This window comes from Sapajus apella, unplaced genomic scaffold (assembly GCF_009761245.1).
Source record: "Sapajus apella isolate SASKATOON/1434 unplaced genomic scaffold, GSC_monkey_1.0 scaffold3, whole genome shotgun sequence".
Classification (NCBI taxonomy): Eukaryota; Metazoa; Chordata; class Mammalia; order Primates; family Cebidae; genus Sapajus; species Sapajus apella.
Genome location: NW_022436943.1, coordinates 14,241,704 through 14,268,847, shown reverse-complemented (window position 1 = coordinate 14,268,847; position 27,144 = coordinate 14,241,704). Strand labels below are relative to the sequence as shown.

Here is a 27,144-nt window from a genome sequence, read left to right as displayed (position 1 = left end):
CTATTTGGAATACGAACTAAAGGGGAATCAGACTAGACAGAGGTAGGGAGACTGTTTTGAAGGCTGCAGCAGTTATCCAAGGAAGAAACAATGTTGGAGTGAACTAAAGCACTGGCTGTGGAAACATAGAAAAAGGGGGCAAAGTATTTAATTATTAAAGAGGTAAAATCTAGGGAGTTTAATTGCTGATTAGCTAAAGGATGGGCAAGAAGCACAAGGAATCTTGAAATATGCTAAGGTGTCTGGTAATAAAATTTAGAAACGTTCCAAACAGATTCAATTTTAATTTTGATTAGCTGAAATCAGATAGTCAATATAAAATTTAATAAACAGTAAAAATGAAACACATTTTTTGAATGCCTATTAGGTGCCAAATTCTGTGAATGTGCATAAATGTACATCATCTCCATAAAGAGTAAGGTACTGAGTTATATTTAAATTGTCCCTATCTCCTTTCCCACCAAACAAACTTAACTACTCCAATAGTATTTTAATTAATTCCATGTCTTATTTTGAGTACTTACATTTCTGTTTGACTAATCAGTAGCACTTTTGCAGTTCTCAGTTTTTCCCCCTTGGCTATAATTATCCAAAGCACAAAATTATGTTAATAAACAAAAAGACATAAAAGGTAAACTTTTACAAAGGTACAGCATTGTACTGCTAATTATAACACTTAATTTATATTGCTTCCATTAATGATGAACTTAGCACTTTCTTAACAAGGTTTTAAGAAAACATTAACAGATTGCAAATCCTGTTCCTGCTTTTGTGCTCTAGTTTACAGCTCAGCTGAATATTAACCACTGACTGGTGGTTTTACATAGGCCGAAGCCTCTGGTCACTTGCAGTAACATGTTCGATCAATGTACTGTGCATGCCTCACTTACTGGTCCTGCCAGAAATCTGCCTAGGAGGCAAAACTGAATGCATGTCTCAAGGATAGTCTGGCTCCCTCTTCATAGCTACAGTGTGTGTTGCATAGCTGCTAAAGAAACATGGTTATATGCATGTTAACATATTTGCATAGAGGTAGGTCTAGACTAACAGACATTTTATATCACAAACTGTCTTAAATCCTTTGACAACAAATGTCTATACAGCATCTCTGATCAGTCCAAAGATTTTCTGTTTTATACTTTACATACGACTTTGGTCAACTCAAAGAAACAGGTTTTCGTGAGTTGCAAAGTCTATCTAGTCCCAGGACTGTGCTCATTTACCAACCATACAAGTTGTTTTCATGGCATCAGTCACTTTCCCAACGAAACTGCATGTTCCCTCTGGGCAGAAATCATGTCATATTTATTTTGCAAACTCCAATTGCTGCACATGAGACATGGACGAAACAATTCCACATTTGGCTCTAACATTTGCCATCCGTGCATCATAAGCAAAATCCCTTCACTTATCTGAGCCTCAGTTTGTTCACGTGTAAAAGACGGAATGTCTTTGGAAGGTTGAATGAGAGAATAAATTTAAATAATGCTTTGTATTACCTAAATAAATTCCCCTACAAATATAAAGTATATTAATAATATGTATATCACCAAGCGCTATACTCGTATGATCGCGTATAATCTTTTTGCTATTGCTAATTGTGACTAATCAGTGAAGATCCATCCCTCGTGTCTCATATGGCAAACTTCTTAGAGCAAGAGTTTCTAAAAGAGAAAAAAGCGTTATTTTCCATGATTGGTACAGTGCTGTCATATGTGGTCATGTGATCACATGTGATCTTACGTGTTTTTGATAAAGACAGCATGATCAATTACTTCCAGAGATTATAATGCTGAGGAAATCTATGATGTTTACCAACACAATTTTTGTTAGGTTTCAAAGTACACTCCATTTACGGTGTCTTTATTACAATTAGAACAAAAAAGTGCAAAAAATATTTATGTTCACTGCTAAGAATGAGAGAAATGAGAGATGATGAATTTTAAAACTATGAAATTAATATATTCAAACTGATCATTATCTACAAAATAAATTCCTGTTGAGAAAACCATATTACTGTAGTAAAAAAGAATTACAGTCTCTCTGTAGTATTCATTTGGTTTGAATACATTTCATTGATATACTTCACTTGTTTCTTGGTTTTTGTTGTTAACTTGGAGAATCAAAGCTCTATTCAGAATAAGTGATGTTGTTTTAAAGAGCCCCAAGATCAAGTCAGAGACATCCAAGACCACTCAACAACTTAGATCATGTGAAGCATCTTACTAATAGATCTCACTCTTTTGACCTTGGAAGTCAATGAAACAGGCAGCAGAAATTAAAAAGATGACATCCAGACCTTAAAAGATAAGGCAGCCAGTGGGTTTTATCCCATCAAATACCACCCATTTCCTTCAGGGTTTAAAGGTTACACAACTATATGACTTCCTTTTAACCAACTATAAGCAAGAGACTAGCTATCTTATCTAAGCGGTCAATCACTGGGGCTGTTCTTCTTTCCCCCAAATAAGAATATGCTGAGGGAAATAGGTGAAAGAAAATAATTCCATATTAGCATACCCTAAGGAGCATTTTAGGAAAGCTCACAGGAATTTTCTTCATTCTCCATAGACTGACACCTGCAAGCCTTATCTACTAGATGATTTTCTCAAGAATTGGTCTGTTAGGTGTTTTCCTTGACTAGCCAGTGTTTTGTGTGTTTGTTTTTAGTTACATTTTCCTTATGCAAATAATTTTGAGTTGTCATCATTATTTGTTACTAACTCCTAATCAACGGCATTATAATAAGTGATGATGGCCACAGTGAGCCTGTAGCCTGGTTTAATACCCAGTACTGTAGAGATCAATCTTTTGCATTTTGGAGGCTCTGAGTGAGTTACAGTGATAAGTGATCCCAAGAGACTGTAAACTAAGAAAAAACTTTCCATTCTTGGCTGTGTCATAGAACCCAGCACTTATTTTTTTCTCAGAAAAGGGAGCATTTTTAACACAGCCAGATTCACTGGGTGACATGTCCAGGCTCTTGGAACACTTGTTTTCATTTATAGACTAAGTTTATTTCTTTGAAGATTTGAGATACAGAAGTGGCTCTAGAGAGCATCTAAAGATCCTCTTTTTCCTTTGACTTCTGACTGCAACACCCAGGTACCTGGTGTTAAACTATTCAGTGGTAACTGAAACCTTACATAATCCTTTTTATTTTTCCTGAAACATTAGCTTTAAAGGGACATATGCAGAGCGTATTACTGACCATTTTTCTTGGAAATAAAGCATTGTATTCTGATATAAAATGATTGGTTATACTACAATCAAATGTTCTTTGTATTTTCAATTAAGGATTGATTTCTTTCTGGGACTAAAACTCTTTTCAGGGAAATGAACTATTTTTGCATCCACTTATGTATCCTAAAAAACTTGTACTGAATACTTTCTATGTTCTGTGCTAAATTATAGATTTTTTATTTTTTGAGACAGAGTATCGCTTTGTTGCCCAAGGTGGAGTGCAATGGCACAGTCTCGGCTCACTGCAACCTCTGCCTCCCAAGTTCAAGCAATTCTCCTACTTCAGCCTCCAAATTAGCTGGGATTACAGGCACACATCACCATGCTCACCTAATTTTTGTATTTTTAGTAGAGATGGGGTTTCACTATGTTGGTCAGGCTGATCTCGAACTCCTGACCTCGTGATCTACCCATCTCAGCATCCCAAAGTGCTGGGATTACAGGTTTGAGCCACCACACCAGGATTAAATTATAGATTATCCAGCACAACTAAGGGTTGGTGCATTTATTGACCCATTTATGAATGGAGTGAGATGAAGTTGATGATTAATTAAGTGGGAGATGGCTCTACTCAATCTTTAGAAATACTGAATGCAAAAGTGGGGTGACTATAAATAAGCATCAGAAGATGTCAGAGAGGAGAAACACAGATGGCTCTTTGATCTCCTACCCTTTTTCTACTCACCCGGTATGTTTTCCATCCTGCCTTATTCTATATTGCTTAGAAGGATGTTTAGTTTTTAAAAGCACCCTAGATACCTGCTGAATGTCTGCATACTTTGGCAGTTGCCTCTTAGTTAGAATAGTGAATGGCCATAAAATGGTCAACGCGACAATTGCCTATGAAGTTCAGTAGAGCAAAAGCAATCATCATGAAAACAAATTAGGCTTTGCACTTTAGCTTCAGACAGGATCCTACACTTTAATACCCCCCTCAAAGGGGAAGAAAGCACCCTTCCCACAGTGGTGCTGCTTTTCAGCTATGCAGCATTGGCACCCACTTTCAGCTCAGTGTCACTCTCTCAACCCTCTTCTCCATAAAGAAAGGTGGTACCGAATCATTAAAGGAAATACAAGAGAACTAAACTCAGGGATGAGAAGTCAGCACAGGGAAGAAGTGAGCCAACCAGGTACTCTGGCTTCATTACCACTACAAATGGAAGGGGTGTTAGGTCAACATTTTTCATCTAAGTGTGGAAATAAGCATCGTGATAATAGAACTGTTTTGTGGACATTATTTATTTTACCTGTGTGTTTGTTCATTGGGTCATATCCAATTTGTTTTTAATCTAAAACCTGATTTTTAAAATCTGGATCTAGTCCAAAATAAAAATGGCAACTGGGTATTTTTAATGTTTAACAGCTAACAGTTGTCAAATAGATAGACCTGAGAAAAAAATGAAAAGAACTTCTCATATGGTGAAAATAAATTAATCTAAAGTAATACCTATAATCACATCAACAATTTTTGCCTCAAAGTAGAATCTACATGACTTGAGAAAAATACAGTGAATGGTAATACTGTCTTGTGCAGCACCTAGTTCCAATTACGACTTCATCCTTCTACGTAAGTGAGGTTTTTTTTTTCATACCCTTTCAGCAAACATAATAACGTTTCCACATACTCCTGATTCTGGAAATAGAACATAACTCTCCGACTCAAACAGGGGAGTGCATCTGTACATGTGTCTGTTTCTGGGTATAAGCACCCAGAATGTTCTCTTTTTCTTTAGAGGTAATAAAGAAGTCTGAAAAGAGTTTTGGTGAGCTACTGTTTCATTTTGTCGAAGAAGACATGAAAGTTCAAATAGAATTAGTGACTACTGGTTTTCAAATTTATTCTCATGGGATTTCCCAGAATTTTCTGGTCCTATTTATTACACTATCTGGAATTTTAAAATATCATAATAATTTGTCATATGATTATTAGAAAGTGGTAACTGGCTATTCGTGACAATTTTTATTACAAACCAATTGAGGAAAATTAGGAAGAAATAAAAATTTGCAGATTCTGGTTGGTTCTAGAAAAACACATATTAAAATTAAAGGAAGCGCTTATTTGGCTCATTGGAATTGGTTCCTCAATATCTTTTTCCAAGTGCCAGTCCTGGCTGCAATTATAGGTAATACAATTTTCTGAAAAAACAAACTCTTAGACGGCTTTTGACTATTATTCAAATTTTCTTTAACTCAGATTAAGTAGCTATTAGTGTTTATTCTGAAAGGAAAAAAAAAGATGGAACTCGAAACCCAGGCTTTATTTGTTAGCAAGTCACTGTTTTGGGTGTTTCAATCTTCGACTGAGTCCAAATTCCACATTTACCTTTCCCTGCTCAATTTCTCTCTTTTTTTTGTTTTGTTTTGGGATAATTCCTCTCAAGAGATTTGGGGTGTTTGTGTAACCCATGCACCATCTAGTGGGAACAGATGGAAAATCCATCCAGAAAAATAACCCATGATAGCCTTCCTGAGGCCATTGGCAAAGTACAGTTCTTTTGCCTTAGAGACTATGCTTAATAAGATAAGCCATTTCTTTTAACAAATTAAACTATTAGAAATTGTTTTCGATAACCTTTGAACTACTTTTTGGTACTTATCAAATAGATTTTCTATGGCAAGAAGAAATGTCCCTTGATTTTATATGTTGGAATTCATTGGGAATAATTCCCATTATGTTTTAAGTCAGGTAGTAATCACTGCTCACTTACATCCTTGTCAGAGCTAGTGTGGTTCAGGATTGATTAATGCTCGAACTATGGGGTCAAACTAGCTGGGATCAAATTTCTGGCTTAGCTTCCTATTACCTGAATGACCTCTGGCAAAATCCCCTATCCCTTCTGGCCTTCTGTAAACCTTTCCTGTAAAAATGAGTTAAAATAAAAAACTGCATGTTAAGCACTTACAAAAGTACTCAACACATATTAACTGTTCAATAAATATTAGGAAGTATGAATGATTATGAAACAAGATTACCTGATTATGATTACAGAAAAACATGTCACACTTTTACATCTTCTCAGTTCTCAATCAAGCCAATGTAAAAAGCTGAAGCCGTTCCACTAATACCATAGGCCTGTAATTAGCTATGGCTCACTGCTTCCCAAATAGATAGAATTTGCAGTCCCATGGGAATTTCAAAAGGTCAACATGGGCCACTGGAGCCCACTTATGACCCAACAGCAGTACATCCTTCAGACAATGGATGTGGAGGGGTGTTAGCAGAATGGAATTTCTGTCCCCAGTGGAGGTGGGCCCAAAAATCTCCTCTTTCAGTCTTTTAATGGATATTGGCCCTTTCTTGAATTTTTCACCAAAGTATTTTCCTGCTTCATGCCCGTCTTTCTTTAGCCAGCCCACTGCTCATTAGCTGGACGGCGAACAAGGGAGAATGATGTTAAAATACATTCTAATTTGTTTTATTATCATGGTTTCATGAGAAGTCAGAGAGAAAAATATTCATCACTGTTGAAAGCACCATGCGTTGAGCAAGGCTTCTTGAGAAAGAGGCATACAGTATCTAAGATTTGACTGATGGAAGGATAAAGGAGCAGAATGCAGGTGCTACAAAAAGAATTAAGATTCAGGACTGGTGACTCAGAGAAAGGTACCCAGGCAGTTACAGGGAACATGTGAGCACTGACTGTCTGGGCACGAAGGACCTTGGCATCCTCTGTTCTATTTTGCCTCAGCCTAAGGCTGGCCGTTAATAAATTGTGTCTAAAATATACTCTCAGTGTCCGTGACTACCCTTCACTATAAACTACATTGGCTCCTTGCCCTTCTGTTTATTTAAAAAAATTATTGAGCATCTGCTTTATAACCATCAGTAAGTGGTGTCTTCATACATAGAGAGTAGTGAACTACTGGTAATAAATCAGGGACCAACTGCCTTCTGTTCACTTTCTTTGTTAAAATATAATCTGTGCATTTAAACAACCTCTCAAGAAATATTTTTTGAACCCCTACTATGTACTAAATACATCTGTGAGTAACCCACTGGGATTCAGTGACCCAGATGGACAAAGGGCCAGCTCTCACAAAACTTAGGTTCTAGTGGAGGGAAATAAACAGACATGCAAAACAGACGAGGAAAGAACTAGATAAAGTGACAGTACTTTGAGTTGGATGGTCAGGAACGCTCTCTGAGAAATGCAAATTTACTCTCAGTTCTGAACAATAAGTGGAGCCAGCATATAGACAGTCTTCCAGCGGAAGGAACAGCTAGTGCAAGAGAAGGAAACAAATTTGACATGCATAAGAAACAGCATTCTCTAGTTCAACATGTTCTTTATTTCACCTCCTGCATTTTCTACCTGTTCTCCATAAGAAGGGATGATTTGCAGCTAGCAGTCTCTGGCAAGTTGGATAATTTCCTGCTCTATTCTGAAAATGCCATCAAAAAAGAGTCCAAGTAAGACCTTTCTCAATATTGCTCTATTTCCAGAAAAATCGCCTAGAGAAAGCATATCATTTCTTTACCTAAGTGTTGGGAGATTGTTAAGTTTCCATTTGTGCTGAACACTTTATATGCATGACCTCATTTAGGCTTCACATCACTCTTATGATAAGGGAAAAATATTATCTCGCTATTATGGATAATTACAGCACACAGTAAGCAGTAAAGATGAAATTCAAACTCAGGTTTCTCTGAAGCTTCCTCAAAGGATATAGAAGTAGAGGAGCCTGTGAGTGGCATCACTCTACTCAGAAGCAGGCTCCTACCTCTGCATTCCATGCAGGTGACTAAGAGGTCAATGGAATCTCTAGTTATGTCTCTATGACCAGAATACATGCACACACATTCACCCTCACATGTGTACTCAGAGACATACACACACATACACACATTCACTTACATACACTGAAAACCCCAGCTGTCTAAACCCTTCTCATTTCTGATGGGTAATATCCTCATATAATGGTGAGGAAGACCAGCATTGCTATACAAGGAGCACTATGTTGTCTAGAAAATTGGAGCCTCGGAAATTTAGGAAAATGTACCAAAGAAAAAAAAGAAGTATTTAGGTTGTACAAAATAGGAAACAGAAATTATCAATTAGGTCTCTTGTTTAGTGGAATACAGCAATTTTATTTTTAAAAAAAAATCAAGTCTTAATCATCAAGAAGTTTGTCATCTAAATGGAGAAAAAATAATATAAGGAACTACTTTAGCAGTGGTAAGAAATTATCTGAGAATGGAGATTTACATGTTGGAAGAGGAAAATTAAAAAAAAAAAAAATCCAGAGTATCAATAAAGGCAATAAACAATGACCACTAATAGAGATCTTTATTATTAAATCAACACACAGTGGACCATTTAACCAAATTTTGCTGATAGTTTTAAAACCAGTCTGCCATTTGGAAAGCAGCCAGGTGTGAGATATCAAGCATATTGTGGATACAAGAGTGGTTCTTCAAGTAAGCAGAGCATTCAGATGTGCTAGAAGATAAAAATGAGAGAAATTTAAAAGAAAAAAAAATCATAGAATGGAACAGGGTATGTTCTATTATCTGTTAGATACAAACCAAGAGACATTTTAAAATTACCATAACCACAATGTTCCCTTTGATGTGGGTCCCTTAAGAGAGTTACAGAGAGCTATGAGGCTGCACTGTATCATTAAATATCTCCAGATTAAAGCCTGTCAGTAACAATACACACTGATTCACTGCAGGGTTTAAACATACCTGTCTAATCATCAGGGAACCCATGGATCACTGGTATAGAGCATCAACCGCAGTCTCATCAAAGGAGAGATTGTGATGGGTCATGGCTTTGACATTTTTATAATTGCTCTTTTTGAACCACAACTTACTAAAAGAACAAAGATTCTTTCACAGATAGAAAAGAAAATATTTTCTTTTCTTAAGCTAAACAATTAAGTTAGCTCTGGAAGGTTTCACTTTGTCTAAATAAGAAATGCTTGATAATATTTTTAACATTCACAATAATTTGATTTATGTGCTATTTATCAGACATACATTCCATGGACATAAATACAGAAACCATGTAAAACCATGTCAATGATATACTATTCAAATACACATGCATATATAGTTATATGTATGTATCCTCAGAGAGATACTGGAAATTGAATTAAGGAACAACAGTTTTTGTTTTTTTTTTTTCCCCATTTATTTATTTTATTGCATTTTACATTTTGGGGTACATGTGAAGAACATGCAAAATTGTTGCATAGGAACACACGTGGCAGTGTGATTTGCTGCCTTCCTCCCCATCACCTACATCTGGCATTTCTCCCCTTGCTATCTCTCCCCAGCTTCCCACCCCCCACCCTCCCTCCCCTATTTCCCCCCAACTGACCCCAGTGTGTAGTGCTCCCCTCCCTGTGTCCATGTGTTCTCATTGTTCAACACCCGCCTATGAGTGAGAACATGCGGTGTTTGATCTTCTGCTCTTCTGTCAGTTTGCTGAGAATGATGGTTTCCAGGTTCATCCATGTCCCTACAAAGGACCCAAACTCATCGTTTCTGATGGCTGCATAATATTCCATGGTGTATATGTGCCACATTTTCCCTATCCAGTCTACAGCAAGTAGAAGCTCTTAGGAAATAAAAAATATTATAGCAGAAAAATAGTTCATCATAAAGGCTCAAAGTTAAAGAAACGTGATGCAGAAGTCAAATATCTAGTAAGTGAAGTTTCATAGGGAAGAAAGAAGACAGATGAAAAGAAGTGATCAAAAGCATAAATCACAAAACATTCTAAAATTTAAAGACTTGAAATCCAGATTAAAAGGCCCACTGAGCCTCCACTATAATGAACAACAACAATAAAATGATTTACACAGGGACCATCATCATGAAATTTTGGAATATAGGAATAAAGAAAAGATTCCAAAATTTTGAGAGAAAACGAAAAGATCATTTATTAAGGATCAGGTATAAGAATAATATCATAGTCTTAAGGCAACTCTAGAAACTAAAAAACAAACAGGGCTACATTGTCAAATTCTTTATGAAAAGGGTTTTCAATCTTGAATTCCATACCCGGCCAAGCTATTAATCAAGAGCAATAGTAGAATAATTACCTTTTGTGAACTTCTTTACAGGTAGGATAGTCATATGACATATTTTATATCAGTGAAATCATAGTAATGTAAGAGAACATTTGCCAGAGGCTTCTGAGAAGCTTGTTACTCTCCTTCTCTCTTCCGACCTTGAATGAAAATGTGGGCCTCCACAGAAATAGACATCTTAACGATTAAGAGCCGTGCTAGGTGCTGAGAATGGTGAAATGAAAAGAAAAAAAAGTAAACCCAAGTTGAAGAGATAAATGCATTCCTAATTGATGCAGTGGCACTTTAGGTTCCTTTTGTGTTTGTTATTGAAGGAATAATTTTTTCACATCTACCAAAAAATGTTAAGATGCAAAAATCTGTTTATAAAAGTTTGAAAGAAGGTTGTGTAAATTATTCATGAAGCACCTCCTTTAAACAAATAATGCCACCTTTGCCCCAGAGACGTTAAATATGTTAATAGTTTCTCCACAATCTAACTTATCTTCACTAAAACGGAGAAAGGAACACAGAAAACAATGCCAGAGAGAGAGTATATTATACATGTATTAAGTGAATTCTTGGTTGAGATGAGATATGTTTGAACCATTGTTTTTTTTTTGCAGTTGTGTGTACTGCTTCCTGTACTCATAAAAATGTTTACTGGTTGCATTAGGCCATTCTTACACAATACCTGAGCCTGAGTAATGAATAAGAAAAAAATGCTTAATAGTCTCATGGTTCTGCAGGCTGTACAGAAAGCATGCTGCTGGCATCTGCTTCTGGTGAGGACCTCAGGGAACTTACAATTATGGTAGAAGGTGAAGGGGAGTCAACGCATCATGGTGAGAGGGAGCAAGAGAGACAGGGGGATGGTGCCACACACCTTTAAAAAACCAGATCTCCATAAGAACTCACTATTGCAAGGACAACACCAAGGAGATGGTGCTAAACCATTCATGAGAAATCTGCTCCCCTGACCAAAACATGTCCCACCAGGTCCCACCTCCAACATTGAGGATTACATTTCAACATGAAATTCAAGTGGGAAAAATATCCAAACTATATTACTGTGGAATTGCCTTTATTGTACATACTTTATACTAAATTGTAAGCTCAGTGAGGATGTAGGCTCTTTATACTCAGGGTCCGTAGATTCCAAATTGCTTCTAATCACTTACATCTATGATCTTAAAACTAGATACCTGGTTGCCTTAATTCTCAGTTCCTACATCTATAAAACGGAGATAATGATAATACTAATTTCATAGGACTGTTGTAAGGGCTAAAGGAGTTAATCTATACAAATTGTTTAGCACGGTGCCTGGCACAGAATATGGGCTCAGCAAATGTTGACCGTTAACACTGTGATCATGATGACTTTATTTATCAAATGCCTAGATAGCATTTACTGTATGCCCAGGCACTGTTCTAGTGCTTTGCAAGTATTTATTTATTTATTCCTCAAAAAACTCTATGAAGTTATTAATGTTCTTGTTATATCAATTTTATATTTGAGGACACTAAGACACAGAGAAATCGAGGAACATGTCCAGGGCCATATGGCTCGAAGGTGGCAGAGCTGGAGTTTAGACAATGGCAGCCTGGCACCAGAATGTGTGCTGTAAACTGCTCCTGTGCTGCCCCATCCTCTTCTTTCCTTCCCTCCTCCCTTTCCTTCTTCCGTTTTACCTAGCAAGCAGTACGCATTAAATAAATACTTATCTTTTTTAAATTGTATAGAAAAGAAATAGGATGAGGAAGTTTCTAGAAACAGACATGGAGGTAACTTTACAAGTTCTTGATCTTAAAGGCTTTTAGGTCACTTAAAATATGAATAGTCCGACTTAAAACAATAATATTCCTGTTTAATTTACACACAAATATTTGTTGCCTATAAATGAAAGAAGAGTTTGAATAAACAATAAAATATTAACTAAATAATGACTGTTTTCAATCATACTCATTTTTTCACAGCAGGCCAAAAAGTCTCTAGAAGTTTAAAACAGGGAGAATCCCCAGTTCTCTTCATTTGTAGGGGCGAAGATGCACATTTCACTCAAAGATTGAGGTATGAAGTAGAAGAAAGCATCCTAAGGTGATTAGTTTTGGCCGCATTTAAAATTGAAAATATTAACCTGGAATTTATTTGCAAGCATTTCATTGCCTGCTAAACACATTTTTTTCTTTTTTTTTTAGTTGGAGTCTCACACTGTCACCCAGGCTGGAGTGCAGTGGTGCAATCTTGGCTGACTGCCTCCTGCATCTCCTGGGTTCAAGCAGTTCTCCTGCCTCAGCCTTCTGAGTAGCTGGGATTACAGGCACAAGCCACCATGTGCAGCTAATTTTTGTATTTTTAGTGGAGACAGGGCTTCACCATGTTGGCCAGGCTGATTTCGAGCTCCTGACCTCAAATGATCTGCCCACCTCTGCCTCCCAAAGTGCTGGGATTACAGGTTGAGCCACTGCCCAGCCTGTTTCCTCTTTAAACAACGTACCTAGAATCTAGTGTTCCCCAGGTGACTTTTTGTATGAGTGCATGAGAAAGGCAGAGTCTGCGCTTCCCAAACTCCTCTTCAGACATCACCACTTAGAATTTGACTGTCATCTTGCTACTGGAGCTACTATGTAGCTTTCACCTGCTCATTAATGTGCACTGCTGTACCAGCAGCTCCTTAAAAATGAACACACACAGTCGTGGTGTCTCACCTCATAGGTACCAGCTGCCTGTAAAATAAACATGGGCATAATCAAACAGTAAGGTACAAAGAAGCCTCTGTGTGGCAAGATGATATTGGCCCCAGATGAAAAATGAAAGATGAGGAACCAAAATGCTAACAACCTCATCATTCTAACCAACCATGCTATAGATGCTGTCGCTTTTTTGTCTCCTTCATTTATTAACTGAGCTAAAATCAAATTTAAGACACTGTTTGCATGGGGTAAGACTTAATTCAGTCTTACCTCTCTAATGAAATCCAGAGTGGCACAAGTGCAGAAAAAAATCAAACAGAAAAGAAAAATGGTGATACTGGTTTGTATTGACTAGGTTTTACTCATCATATCCTAAAAATTAATTGTTACACAGTTATATGAAGAGGTGAAGAGTTAGCAAACTGGGGCCAATTATTTAACTTCTCTGGGATTCTGCTTTCTCAATATACATATTCCGTTTAGCCATTCTAAATTATTTGCAGTTTTTTAAAGAAGCCACATCTGTTTAATGTTTATATTTTCAGCCCTCATATCTAATGCCTGATACTTGGTAGGTTCTCAGTAGGTATTTGTTTTTAGAGTTCCAGGAAAATCTACAGAAAATAATTGGGAAAAAGAAGGAACATAGCTGCTCATTGGCTACTTTCTGTCTCTCTCTCTCATTATGAAATTCATCATGCTTGTATGAATATACAAGCCCTGAGAAAATAAACTATTTCCAAGAATTTATTAGAGCGAGAGACATTGCCTGGGAAAATAAATCATTTCCAAGAATTTATCAGAGTTCGTTCCAGCAATATCTTGGTCATTAACATAGCAACGTTTACTTTGTTTCTGGATGGATTTAATTTTTACAATGAAAATTAATCATGTGAAGAAGCCCCCAAACCTGAAATAAGCTAGAATAAATAGATGACCAGGTGAAGAATAGCACTGCCCATACCATGTATCTTTCATTTGCCTATGTGTCTATCCCTTCTATCAAACTGTAAGCTTCTTGAGAATAGGAACCTTGTCTTACCCATTTTCATATCCAGAGATGATACTCAAAATATTTAGCAAGCAGTACAAGAGAGGTTCTGACAAATTAGAATGGATGCTAACTGTAAGTTACCAATATGGCTGACGCGTATGCTGGTTAAATGCAGTCATCCCTTGGTATCCATGAGGGATTGGTCCCAAAACCCACTGGACTCACCACAGCCTCAACCCTCCTCCCCGCAGATACTAAAATCCACAGCTTACAGTTTGGTAGAAGGAATAGACACATAAACAAATAGTATTTACATATAACCTATGCACATCCTCATTTATACTTTAAATCATCTCTAGATTATGTATAATACACAATAAAATGCCTACACATCACTTCATGTGTGCAGATTCTGCATAGTACTTGGCACATGGCAAATTCAAATTTTGCTTAGAAATTTTGTGAATGTTTTCTTTCCAAATGTTTTTGATCCACAATTGGTTGAATCAATGGATACAGAGGGGCAACTGTATTAGTTTATTCTGTCCTCAGCGTCTTGTACAATGCCTGGGAAAATACTAGATATTTGACAAATATTTGATGAATGCATGAAAAATGAATGAGTGCATAAATTCTACAAGCAGATCATCCCACCAAAGCCTGACTCTGCCTGGATTGTCATACTATCACTCTTAAGATCCTCTTTGGGGCCGAGCATAATGGGTCTTGTCTGTAATCACAGTACTCTGGGAGACCAACGCAGGAGGATCGCTTGAGCCCTGGAGTTCCAGACCAACCTGGACAATATAGTGAGACCCCATGTCTACAAAAAATTTAAAATTAGCCAGGCATGGTGGCATGCATGGATAGTGACAGCTACTTGGGAGGCTTAGGCAAGAGGTTGCCTTGAGCCCAGAAGTTTGAGGTTACAGTGAGATATTATTGAACCGCCGCACTCCAGCCTACTGGGCTACAGAGCAAGACCCTGTCTCTAAAACAAAACAAACAAACAAACAAACAAACAAAACTCCTTTGGGCTCACTCCTCACTGCTCAGTGCAGGAGAGGACTGAAGCTATTATGGAAGCCACTGTGACCTGTGCAACCTAATGGACCCTGAAACAGTTGGCAATGAATTTAATTAGTCCAGCACTTTGTGGTAGTCACTACAACCTTATGAATTATGGGAAAATAATTTCAGTAATAAACATAGATATCACAACAACGCCCTTCCAGTGAAGATTGTGGTCCTAGACAACATGCTAGTTGTCTCAGCATTTTTTTTTTTCACAACCATGCCTAAATTGGATACAGGAATAATTGAATTTATAAGAGACCTCTAATAGTGGTTTTCTGTTAAAATAGGGTTCTGTTGAAAATATTTTTATCTTTTTATTCCTAATTTTGGATATTAATTATTTTAGATTTTTTTTTTTTTGAGACAAGGTTTTGCTCTGTGGCCCAGGCTAGAGGACAATGGTGTCATCAAAGCTCACTGTAGCCTCGACCTTTGCAAGTGTGATATTGTGCTGTTGTATTGGACCGAGCGTAGAAAGTTAGTACCAAGACAAAAGTATGCCAGATTGCAGGGTCATTTATTATGCCGGCGACCACAGAGGACTCACGTCTCTCCAACCTGTGGTGTCAAAAGAAGGGTGCCATGACTTTTTATACCCGAAAAATCACCTTGGGTGTGGGGGTGAGGAGCGGGGATGGGGATGAAAAGGTTTCGGACATTCCAAGGGCTAGGGGATTCTGTGATTCACCTCCTGGGCGGAGACAAGGGTGGGGGTCTCCGGACATTCCAAGGTCTAGGGGACTTTTGTCATTCTGTTTGTTACCTCAAGTGATCCTCCTACCTCAGCTGGGACTGCAGGTGCACCACTGTGCTTGACTAATTTGTTTAGTTTTTGTAGAGACAGGTTTTCACTATCTTGCGCAGGCTGGCCTCAAACTCCTGGACTCAAGCAATCTGTCTGCCTCAGCCTCCCAAAGTGCTAGAATTACAGGCATGAGCCACTGCTCCTGGCCTAGGTAATTTAGAAGTTGTAAAAAATTAACATCAACGTTTATGGAAAGATACTCTTTCCTAGTAAATACATGTGAAAAAATATTTTAACCCCCATATTTTCTCATTTATCATCAACCAAAGAATCAAATACTTATTGAATCGTTTAATGGACAGTTGTCATTTGGAAGCTGGTGAGCTTTCCTGCCCCTTTCTTAAAAGACATGCACAGCCTTGATGAGACAGTAAATCCAAGAGTCTGTACTCCCTCTAAAAAAGTTAAAAGGCTGTCAAAGGCTGAGAGATCCTTCTTCTCACTCCCCAGGTATAGCCAAGGGTGGGCATATAGCTTAAGTTTGTTTAATCATTCTACATCCAGGGATGTTTGAATTGTGAGCAGAGTGACACAGCATGTGTGAAGCAGACAGAGTGGACAGATTCCATTGGCTGTGCCCGGGGAACATCCCCAAATGCTGTCTGCTGCAGGCAACTCTGGGGCCAGGCGCAGTGGCTCACATCTGTAATCCCAGCTCTTTGGGAGGCCAAGGCAGGTGGATCATGAGGTCAAGAGATTCTGTTGGTCTCAAGCTTGAATCCTCAGTAATTCCTTCTTAGCTTTTAAATTTCTATATATATTTTCAATGAATATAATTTTAGATTAAGTAAAAGTTAGTTTCTGTTGTTTGCACTGAAGAACTGTAAAGTATAAGGCACTACAAACAGGTACATGGTACTGTTCTTGCCTTCTGTGAGTAGGCAATCTAGATGAAGAGAAAGAGAACATAGGTGAGAGTGTAGGTGAAAGACAGAAAATGAGCAAGAGTGGAATGGAAAGGTAAAGAAAGAATCAGAGACAACCTGAAATTCAGGATGTTTGGGATTTTAAAAAAATCCTCCCTTTCAGCCGGGCGCAGTGGCTCACTGCTGTAATACCAGCACTTTGGGAGGCCAAGGTGGGTCGATGACAAGGTCAGGAGTTCAAGACCAGCCTGGTCAACATGGTGAAACCTCGTCCCTACTAAAAATACAAAAATTAGCTAGGTGTGGTGGCGGGCACCTCTAATCCCAGCTACTCAGGAGGCTGAGGTAGGAAAATTGCTTAAACCCAGGAGACAGAGGTTGCAGTGACCAGAGACCATGCCATTGCACTCCAGCCTGGGTGACAGAGTGAGACACTATCTCAAAAAAAAAAAAAAAAAATTCTCCCTTTCACTATCCTCATCCTTGACTTTGTTCAATTAACTCAAGTGTCAGGTATCTATATAGGCTAAATAAGAGAGACATAAAAGGCAAAAATGTGGCTGCTGCACTCCATGAAAGTGCTTTCTAGCTGGCAAGACACAATTCATACATTAAAAATTAGAAAATAATACAAGACAAGACATCAGTCTTGTCATGCAAACTTTAAGCCCTATAGGACTTAAAAGACAGGATAGACCCAAGTAAGATCAGACATCAGAGAGAAACGGGAGCATCAGCTAGTTGAAAACAACCTTTAAATTTTGTCAATCCAATGAAAATCATCGTTGAAAAGCAGCAATTTCCTATCAAGATGAATTTCCCAAATAGCTGTTAAATAGATGTTACAATGTACCAGCCCTGTTCCAAAAGCTTTACATGTATATTAACTTATTCAGTGAGTACTGGTAAAGATTAAACAATCTTCCCTTTGTGCAGGGAAGATGAAGCCCTCATTTGTAGTCTTCCAGTTTCTGTGTTGTAAATATTCCCACTCTGGCTGATGTCAAAATACCAAAGATATATCACTGAAGGAGGAGTTGGAAAGATGCATGGTCTTACAAGTCAGTTCCAGCACAGCACTTGTCCTAACACTTCATGTGTATAAAAGATACAATCAGGATTACATACTCAAGATTGATAGCTTGGATCTAAAAAGGGATTTAGAGGCCAACTTGGTCAACATCTACATTTTAAAATGTGAAATATTAGACCCCCATGTAGGTCACTAACAAACTCGTGATCACAGTAGCAATTAAGGGTTGGCTGTGGGGTCTCGACAGACAAGAGACTGAACTCTAATCTAATTGGTCAGGTTTCCATTTAAAATGCAGTTCAATCCTGAAAGTGACCTCTGTATTCTTAGTGTGGGGGGGAGGGGAATACCCAAAATCAATGACCAAGTATCTCCTTTTCATATTTATATAACTTTCCTGACTACCAGTCCAGATTTCTCTCCTATACCATGCTTGAATAATCTTGTTTTTTTTTAACCTTCTCTTTTATTTCAAGCACAATATAAAAGGATAATCATGTATAATATGTTTGCATAAAAATTTCTGTAACCAGTAGAAATATCTTCTAAAAATAATAATAAAAAAAGACAATTAAATTGGATTAGCCTGTTCACCTTCTCTATACCTAGTGTCTGACTATTGGGTAGCTTTGGTCTCAAAATAGCTTCCCCACATTCTGTCACCATGTCTGAAATGTCACCACTCATCTTTTTGGATCTCAAGCTATTTTTCTGGTTTCCTAAATCTGATAGCGCGAAACCTCCTGGGGATGTATTATCTTGCGATATATATTGAGAGTCCATTGACAGAGAGTTGAGAAAAAATTATGAAAAGCAACTGTTTCAAAGCTTTTAAATGTTTATTATCAAATGTGGAGTTAGGATAGCTGCATAAACCACATTTAACACTTTCGCCTACATTGAGAGTTAATACCATTAAAAACTCTGATACACAGCAAGATTTTAGTTTTGAAGCCTACTAAAATAAAATTATTAGATAACTGTCATAAACAGAAAGATATTCTTCTTTCGTGCCTGCTTTTTGAAGTAATGAACTATTTAAGAAATGCTTTCTATGTTGCTTTGACCCCAAAATTACTTTATTTTTATTTTATTATCATTATTTCTTAGAAGGCCAGCAAAGCACTTGCTCTGGAAGAGCCTACTGTCTTTGTTACCAATATAGAATTTTGCTGGTTCTAGAACTGCTTTTGGATATTGGTGGTGGGGCATGGGGTTCATTACGCTTTTGAAATATTAGAGTGAGCTGGCTGGTTATCAGTGCTATGAAAGACAATCCATTCAGCTGACTGCTTAGCTTGGAGATTGTTTCCATTGGCAGACAACATAAAGAGGATACTTGCTATAACCATGAAATATATATTTAGACTAAATAGCAAGCATAACTTTATATCCCTGAATGGACAAAAAAAATGATCTATTTACTCTTAGACTATCAAACCAACAGTCTTAGAGGTCTCAATAAAAAAAAACAAGAAAAAAAAGTATTTGATCAAATCCGTGGTGACCAGGCTCATAGAATGTGTCCGTTAAATCCTCTCCTGCTCTATCCCCTCCTCCTACTCCCAGATGATCCTCCTGTGTCCCTCCTCCCTGGAGCTGCAGTAACGTTGCCTTAGATAACTGCCTTAAACCAAGATAGTGCCCCTTCCCTTGACAGAATGGGATGAGATCCTCATTTCAGAAAATGATTTGATACTCCTGAAGGCGCTCCCTGCTACAAGGATCTAAACTCAGGGTAAGGCAGCCCCTGCATCCACTTTTTATCTAAATGCTCCCTCCTGTGGTACAGCCGAGATGAGCCGCTGGTCACCTGGAGACCCACTCCCAAACCCTGGTACTCAATGCATTCTGGAAGGTTATTAATGGATTTCTTGGTGGTTTGCATTGTCCTCATCCCAGAAAAGAGTTCTCAAACAAACAAAACAAAGGTAAGAAAAACCTCAAAATATATTAAAAATACATTAGGGACATAGGTGGTTGCATAATCTCACAACATTTTAAATTAATATCTGTGCTGCATCCTTGCCTGACCTCAAGGAGTTAAAGTCCGTAAGCAGGATTAGTGTAGAGACAAGCAGAGAGATCAGACATGCTCTAGGACAAAAATAAGCAAAGGAAACAGGCTATGCTTTCAGGCATGGATTAATTTAATTTTATGGGAGGGAGGAAGGGATTGTTTAGGGGCTTATATCCACAGATGCATCTCACATACTGATGAAGTTTGGCTTTTTTTTTTTTTTTTTCTGACTGATATGTAGAGGTGAGCAAAAAGAATGACTCATTATCCCCTCCGGAAAGGAAAGACTATAAAGATTTCTTTTAATTATTTAAATGTTATTTTCATAAAATACTCTTTGCACAGACTATACTTTTTAGCTCCTTGTTAGGATGAGGCTGGTATTCAAAGTTATTCCAGTTCAGAATCACAATAATTCCTTAGAATGAATATGGAAGCATTTAACCTGTCAACGTTTATTTGGGGCATCGCTAATGAAAAACATTTTGAGGAGCCCAATTTTATATTTTGCACATGGAATGCAAGAATGTCTGACTTACTGAGTCATTGAAATGAGAATTAGCTTATACACAGAGCAAGCTCCAGCACGTGTGAGGGGCTTCCTGTCTAACATAGTTCAAATGGGAAAGCTCTCTCCTGGGTACATGTGACTTTTCTTGCGAGTTTGTGAGTGGGGAGAACACTGGGCAGGGAGCCAAGCAGCCTCAATTCCTGTCCTGGCTCTGTCATTAACCATCCTGTGGCCTTTATCACATCAAAGGACTCTGTTTCCTAAAGTACAGGGAAAAGGAGAAAGAGTGAGAAGCCAGAAGATCTCGTATGGTTAAAGAGCTTTGAAATGCAAATGTTTTAAAAATAAGTGGTATTACCCATGACCCCGAACACCTTTTAAGAAGATTCCCTACCTGTGAAGCAATTTCACATCTTTAAACAAGGTCCTAAACATACATAAAAGGATGGTTAGGAAACTCTTCTCTCTTCAAGGCTAAATTAGAGATGCCTATTAACCAATTCAGAGAAGTAGCACAAAGAAAAGAAAAGTGAATGAAAAATCACCAGAACTTACTAATTTAGCTGTAGGGGCCATGTCTAATGCTCCAACTTAAGTAACATATGTTTTCCCACAAGATCTTCAGTCACTAGGTACTTACACTCATGCTTAGTAATACTGGATGCTTCACTCATGCTAAGTAATACTTCCATGGAGAAATGAAGGACAGGTTGGTGAACCGTGCCTCTCTGAGACACCAGACAGCCTGGCATTTCACAGCACAGCAGCTTTATGATAACACTGGAAACAGCTCAAACCATGTGTGCTTCTTTAAGTTACTTTACCCCTCCACCCTATAGCATCGTCAGCTTCAAGGAAGAGTGATAACTCTGTTCTCAAATGTGACCCTTTGAGTTAATGGAGCAGGCAAATGACTGCTCTGCTTCAAGGAAGGCAGAACTGGCTCCTTATTCCATCAAGTTTTGTTTTTCACAGCTTTATTGAATTATAATTTATATAAAATCAACTTCTCAGATTTCTTTTTTGCTTTGTTTTTGTTTGTTTGAGACAGCCTCTGTCACCCAGGCTAGAGTGCAATGGCATGATCATGGCTCACTGCAGCCTGGACCTCCTGGCTCAGGTGATCCTCCTGCCTCCGCCTCCTAAGTAGCTGCAACTACAGGCACCTGCCACCAAGCCCAGCTAATTTTTAAATTATGCATAGTGACTGGTCTCCCTATGTTGTCCAGGGTGGTCTTGAACATCTGGGCTCAAGCGATCTGCCCACCTGGGCCTCCTAAAGTGCCAGGATTATAGGCATGAGCCACCATGCCTGGCCAAACTTCACAAATTTCAAGTGTACACTTTGATATTTTTGACATAAGCATACAACCATGAAATCATCACCACAATTAGGACACTGAACATATCCATCGCCCCCCACCAAATCTCCTTGTGCCCCTTGGTAATCCCTCCCTTCTACCCCTTTCTACACCCTCTCATCTCCAAGAAACTACTGATCTACAATCTGTGACTATATTTAGCTTGTATTTTCTGAAGTTTTATAGACATTACATCATGTACTATTATATTCAACATCATTATTTTGATTCATACAACCATAGCTAATTCCTTTTTATTTTTCCATCAAGTTTTCCCATCCAACCTCCTAAAACTTTTAATTCCACCCTGAGACGTACCTCTGAATTCAATGATCTTTAACTTGCCGCTTGTGAAAATGTAAATCTGTACCCAAAATGTGCCGGCTGACACCTCTGTTAGGGGTCAGGTGGCAGCTAGCTGTGAATGGATGCAAATAGAAGTCAGGCCCCCAGGGAGGGAGAGAAAGCACTGACTGGGGCAGCAAGAGGAAGAAAAGAGACACATGGAATTTCTGCGCTTTAGTGTTGCCCACAGTCATCCTATTTCATGGGGATACTCTAATTAGGTTGCCTGTTTTCAAAAGGTGAGCGATTGTCTTTCATTCTTTGCTGGTTCGTGGCTAGCCAGTCCCATCCCAGTCCTGGGGTTGCTGTTTTCCCTCACATCTTCCCACCGTCTTTGAATATAAAGATGCCCACCCTCTGTTGCAAGGGCTTAAATATGCTCTGGACTGCTGGGACTACATGTGCGGGGTGTCCACAAGTCTCTCAGGATCATCAGGAAGCATCAAAGTCTTTTGCAGTGAAGAGAACCATGTGCTTTCCCCAAAGCAGGAAGATGTGCTTCTCTGAAGGGTTTTTCAGCCTTGCTCAGACCCCAAACGTCCTCAGCAGTCTCCTTGCAACACCCTACCCTTCCCACAGAGTCTAGCCAGGTCCCATCCTCTCATCTCTTACCCCTCCAAACTCTTCTAGGAGAAGTTCCTACCTCCTGTCCTCTGCCCCATAACCCCTAATTCTTCTTTGATAGCCTGCTTCTAAGAAGGCAGGAGGGCAGTGTGGATGGAGTAATCTGGTTCTTGGGTTTCTTTCCAAATCTAGTATTGATTCATAACAGCTGGGGCTTGTTTACCTCAGGTCTTTCACCCTGCTGATTATCAAGAATGTGACTTCGGTAATTAAAAAGAAAAAAGAGGAGGAGAAGGAGGAGAGATATAGGCAAATTCTTTCTTGATCTTTTGTTCCCCATTAAACGATCTTCTTGAGTTAATGTGGAAAAAAGGCTGTGCATAAATAAGTGGGGAAAAGTAACACATAACATTAATATTTCAAGATTTTATCTTGCTATTAATATACATATTTAAATAATTTATATGTATTTGCAATTTCCTGATATTAATGAGTTCAGAGACTTTTTAAATGAAATTTAGTAAAATATTTACAAGTCCTAGAGATGTCTACAATGTAACACTAAGAATTAATCATCAAAATACATCTTTCGACCTTAGGTTATTTGGCTGTGGTTAAACTGAAAGATTACTTTGCAGCACTTTAGAAAGACAAATCCTGAAATTAAGAAAAAAAAAAAAAGATTATCATCCAAAACCATTTATCAAATGGTAAATGTGCTATTTTGAGTGAAGGTGGCATTGTGGGCTGAACCTGCACAAGGCCCTGCGGACCACTTTAATATCATCACTTTCCTTTCATGGGATCATTTCTGATTCCTCAACAATGCAGTGAATTTGGCAGAGAAAAGAAAAGAGCCATTAAGTGGAGGGAAAAAGACTGCTGTTAAAGAAAAACTGTGAGGCTTTTAACCAAAGCTGCTCAAGGTTTTCAGAAGGGAGTGCAGTTTCCCACATGCCATTGCCTAGTTAAGGGGCCTCTCCACTGAGACCACATGGTAGTGATCTGTGCATCCTGGAAACTCATCAAGAAAACTATTGCAGTGGATTCAATCCAAGAGCTGGGTGGAATGACCAATTCCATCTACAAATGTGCCCTCACATGCAAATTTGAGAATTTCAAAGGCCATTCATTCATCAGGTCTTCTCTCTATGACCAGCTTAACCAGAAGCCAATAAGAAAATGGATCTTGCCCTTCCCAGAATAACTATCCCTCCCTGTTTCAGAGGTAGCCTCAGCTCAATACTCCTTTACAGCCAAGAATTCCTTTATTTTTATTTGATGGACATGGGCTTGCCTGGCCTTTCAGGGTCCAAGAAGAAATGTAGCTTCAGAACCGTAACTAATACTCATGTTATATATTTTTAATAAAATAATTAAATGTCCAGTAACAAGTCTACTATACTTGGCAGGTATCACATCCTTGATTTATTGTTTTCTTTTTTAAAAAGCATATCGTTCTCCCTGAAATTTTGAAGATACTGTCAAAAAATGAATAGTGTGTGGATGATTGCATTTAAATGATATCCTAGAAAAAGGCTTTATATAAAGCACTTAACCCCCTGGTTGCCAGGGGTTAAGTATGGAGAAAGGGGATGACCATAAATGGCAGTAGGATAGAATTTGGGAAGTGATGGAGCTGTTTTATATCTTCATAGTCATAGGACTCTATGCATTTGCCAGAACTCACAGAACTACACACCCAAAAAAACGAAGTTTACTGTATGTGAATTTTTTTAAGTGCTCTAAGTCATAATGAGTTGATATCTATAACGGATTAGATTTGGAAAAAATAATTGAAATGACAGGAATTAAACTCCTGTTTTTCCCATGATAACTGGGGAAATCCTTTATGTATTATTATTAAAATAATTCTTGATTGCCTTCCTAACAATGAATAATATGTATGTTATGGCATATACAAATAGCAAAATAAGTGAAACTACAGCATTATCCAGTGTTCAGAACCTCTTAAACATTATTCCTAACCCACACCAAGCCTTTTCTACCATCTCTTATTATACCCTTCTCAGGTGAAAGGATATGAATTTATTTCAACAATAAACACTTGAGGTTAACCAAAAGATCCCATCCTATCAGTAAGGACTATAAAGACTAGAGACAAATTTATCATGATTGTATGTCAGATCCACCATCTTTTGAGCCCCTCTCCTCCCCTCCCTTCCCTTCCCCTCCCCTCCCCTCCCCTCCCCTCCCCTCCCGTCTCCTCTCCTTGCCTTTTTCTTTCGAGTCTCAACTCTGTCATTCAGACTGGAGTGCAGTGGCATAATCTCGGCTCACTGTAACTTCTGCCTCCTGGATTCAAGAGATTCTCCTGCCTCAGCTTCTCAAGTAGCTGGAATTATAGGCACAGGCTACCACACCTGGCTAATTTTTGTATTTTTAGTAGAGACAGGGTTTCATCATGTTGGCCAGGCTGGTCTTGAACAGTTGACCTCAGGTAATCCACCCACCTCGGCCTCCCAAAGTGCTGGGATTACAGGCGTGAGCCACCGGACCCAGCCTTTTGAATTCTTATTAACATCTATGTCTCCAGAAGCTCTTCAGCCAGCTCACATGTTAGTAGCCAAAGAGCTTTACCCCTGGGTAGAAACTGCAAATGTGCTAGTTAATTAGGTGATTTGTTTCCATGCTTTGTGAACAGTGCTCATTTTTCCTTCCTCTTGCCTCAGATTTATCCTGCTCGATTCTCTTCCCATAAGAGTCTCTTTTATCCTTTAAACTCAAATAAGATGACTATGGTCAATTCATTTCCTTCTGGTTACTTTGTGTGTGTGAGCATGTGTGTATTTAATCAAAAAATGAGGAATGAAGTAAGCTGGAATACTTTTCTTTTTTTCTGGAAGAAGCAGTAGTATTTTAAAACATAAATAAAACTTCTTTTAAGCTTCCAGTTGGTATGTGGAGACAAGCAATGTTAACTAAGATCAATTTATGGTGTTATTTCTCAACCAATTAAAAAGAGCATTTGCTAGTTAGTTCTAAGATATATTCCTATAGGAATATTCCTTACAATTTCTTCAGTTTAGTCAATAGAAACAAAACGCTTAAAGGTCCTCCAGCTATTGTTCTTCCTAGTCTTGATTCATCTGGCAGCCCCTTAAAAAAATAATGTCACGGTGAGATTTATAACAGTGGAAATGTATTGGTAGTTTTTATAGTCTCTAAACTGTGATTTTTCCCTTGCACTCTCTTCCTGAAAACTGTTTAAACTCTTTGTGAATACTTAGAAAGTTTGTTCTTACATGAGTAAATGACTTCATAAAAGAGAAAACAGTTTGGTTGAAAAACAACAGAGTAATTTTGGTTTGAGTTAATAACAAAAGAAACTTAAACTTAGGGAAAATTCAGGTCATTAATGATATGAAGTAGCACTAAAACATACTAGACACTAATTTGTGTTCCACAAATCTCTATTCTTTCCAACAACTTCAGGGCTGGGATTGTATTTCTCCCCGGCCTCACAATGCGTCACTGTAGCCTTGACTACAACAGAGCCATTGATTCAGAATACAAAGAGAGAGTAGGGACTGCCCTGAGTGAGATGCGCTGTGACTCTCCTGGACCTGAGCAAATTCAGTTTACCAAATATTCTATGCTATTTTACACTCAATGTGGCAGAGTTTCTTATAGTAAATAATTCAAGATTCATCAATTTAAAGTACAGATTGTTCACCAAAAATATCAACTTGTAAAACCAAAGCTTTGATGAGTTCAGCATATGCTCTTTTACTCTGGATGACGTGATGATACATTAAAAAAATACTTCAATATATATTTAGAAATTAAATAGTGAGGAAGAGATAAAAAAGGACACAGAAAATCAGAAACTAGGCATAATTTCCCACCATGTTTCTGAGTTTCACCTATTGGTTTTGCACTAGATTCTTTTATATTTTTGGATTTCTAGGATATGGAATTGAAAATCATTAAATACCATAGTTTATTCTGAAATAAATATTAATAATCTTTTCAATAATATTGTCACATCAGAAATAATTTCTGATGTGTACAGATATGCTAAGATAAATTTATATTGGTGTCTGCTCACTGTAACATTCTGCATCTTTTTATCAAACATCAATAGCCAGAAGTTCAGCTTGATGTCTTCATGTTATTTTATGAACCACTGTGATTATTATCTTTTATCATTACTAAATCTCCATTTTAGTAAAATCCAAATTCTCTTCCCTTCAAAGGGAAAAATGTTATTCACAGAGAAGAAATCATTATATTATTGGGTAGAGGCTTAATTGTCTGGTTTCAGAAAAACAGATCAAGATGAATGCAGAACTCAGTAAGAGATTGGCTTGCACCTTCAAGGACTCCTCACCACCCCAGACAGAGTCTAACTCCTTGTGCATGGCATTCAAGTGCACCAACAATCTGCAGCTTGCTCCTTCAGCACATTCACTCCCACCAAATGCTTTTAAATAGAAAACACCCCAGATTGCTTGTTATTTTTAATCCCACATTCACTCACAAAAAATAATTATTATGACGTCCTTAATATGTGTCAGGCACTTTTTCAATACTGGAAATACATCAGTGAACAAAGCAGAAAAAAAAATGTCTGCTACCATGAACCTT

General features: G+C 38.0%; 2 long non-coding RNA genes across 2 annotated transcripts in view; both read right to left on the bottom strand.

Annotated features, from left to right (window-relative positions):
- Positions 1-617, bottom strand: part of LOC116531296 — a 49,367-nt gene extending 48,750 nt beyond the window's left edge. Inside the window, exon 1 of the long non-coding RNA XR_004260357.1 lies at positions 525-617. This is a non-coding gene — a long non-coding RNA (uncharacterized LOC116531296). The remainder of the gene's footprint in view (positions 1-524) is intronic.
- A 7,900-nt stretch (positions 618-8,517) lies between these two features.
- LOC116529437 lies at positions 8,518-22,902 on the bottom strand. The gene is made up of 3 exons (XR_004259506.1): positions 22,757-22,902; positions 10,297-10,488; positions 8,518-8,684 (listed from the first exon to the last, which is right to left on the bottom strand). It is a non-coding gene; the product is annotated as an uncharacterized LOC116529437 (long non-coding RNA).
- Between the last annotated feature and the right edge of the window lie 4,242 nt (positions 22,903-27,144).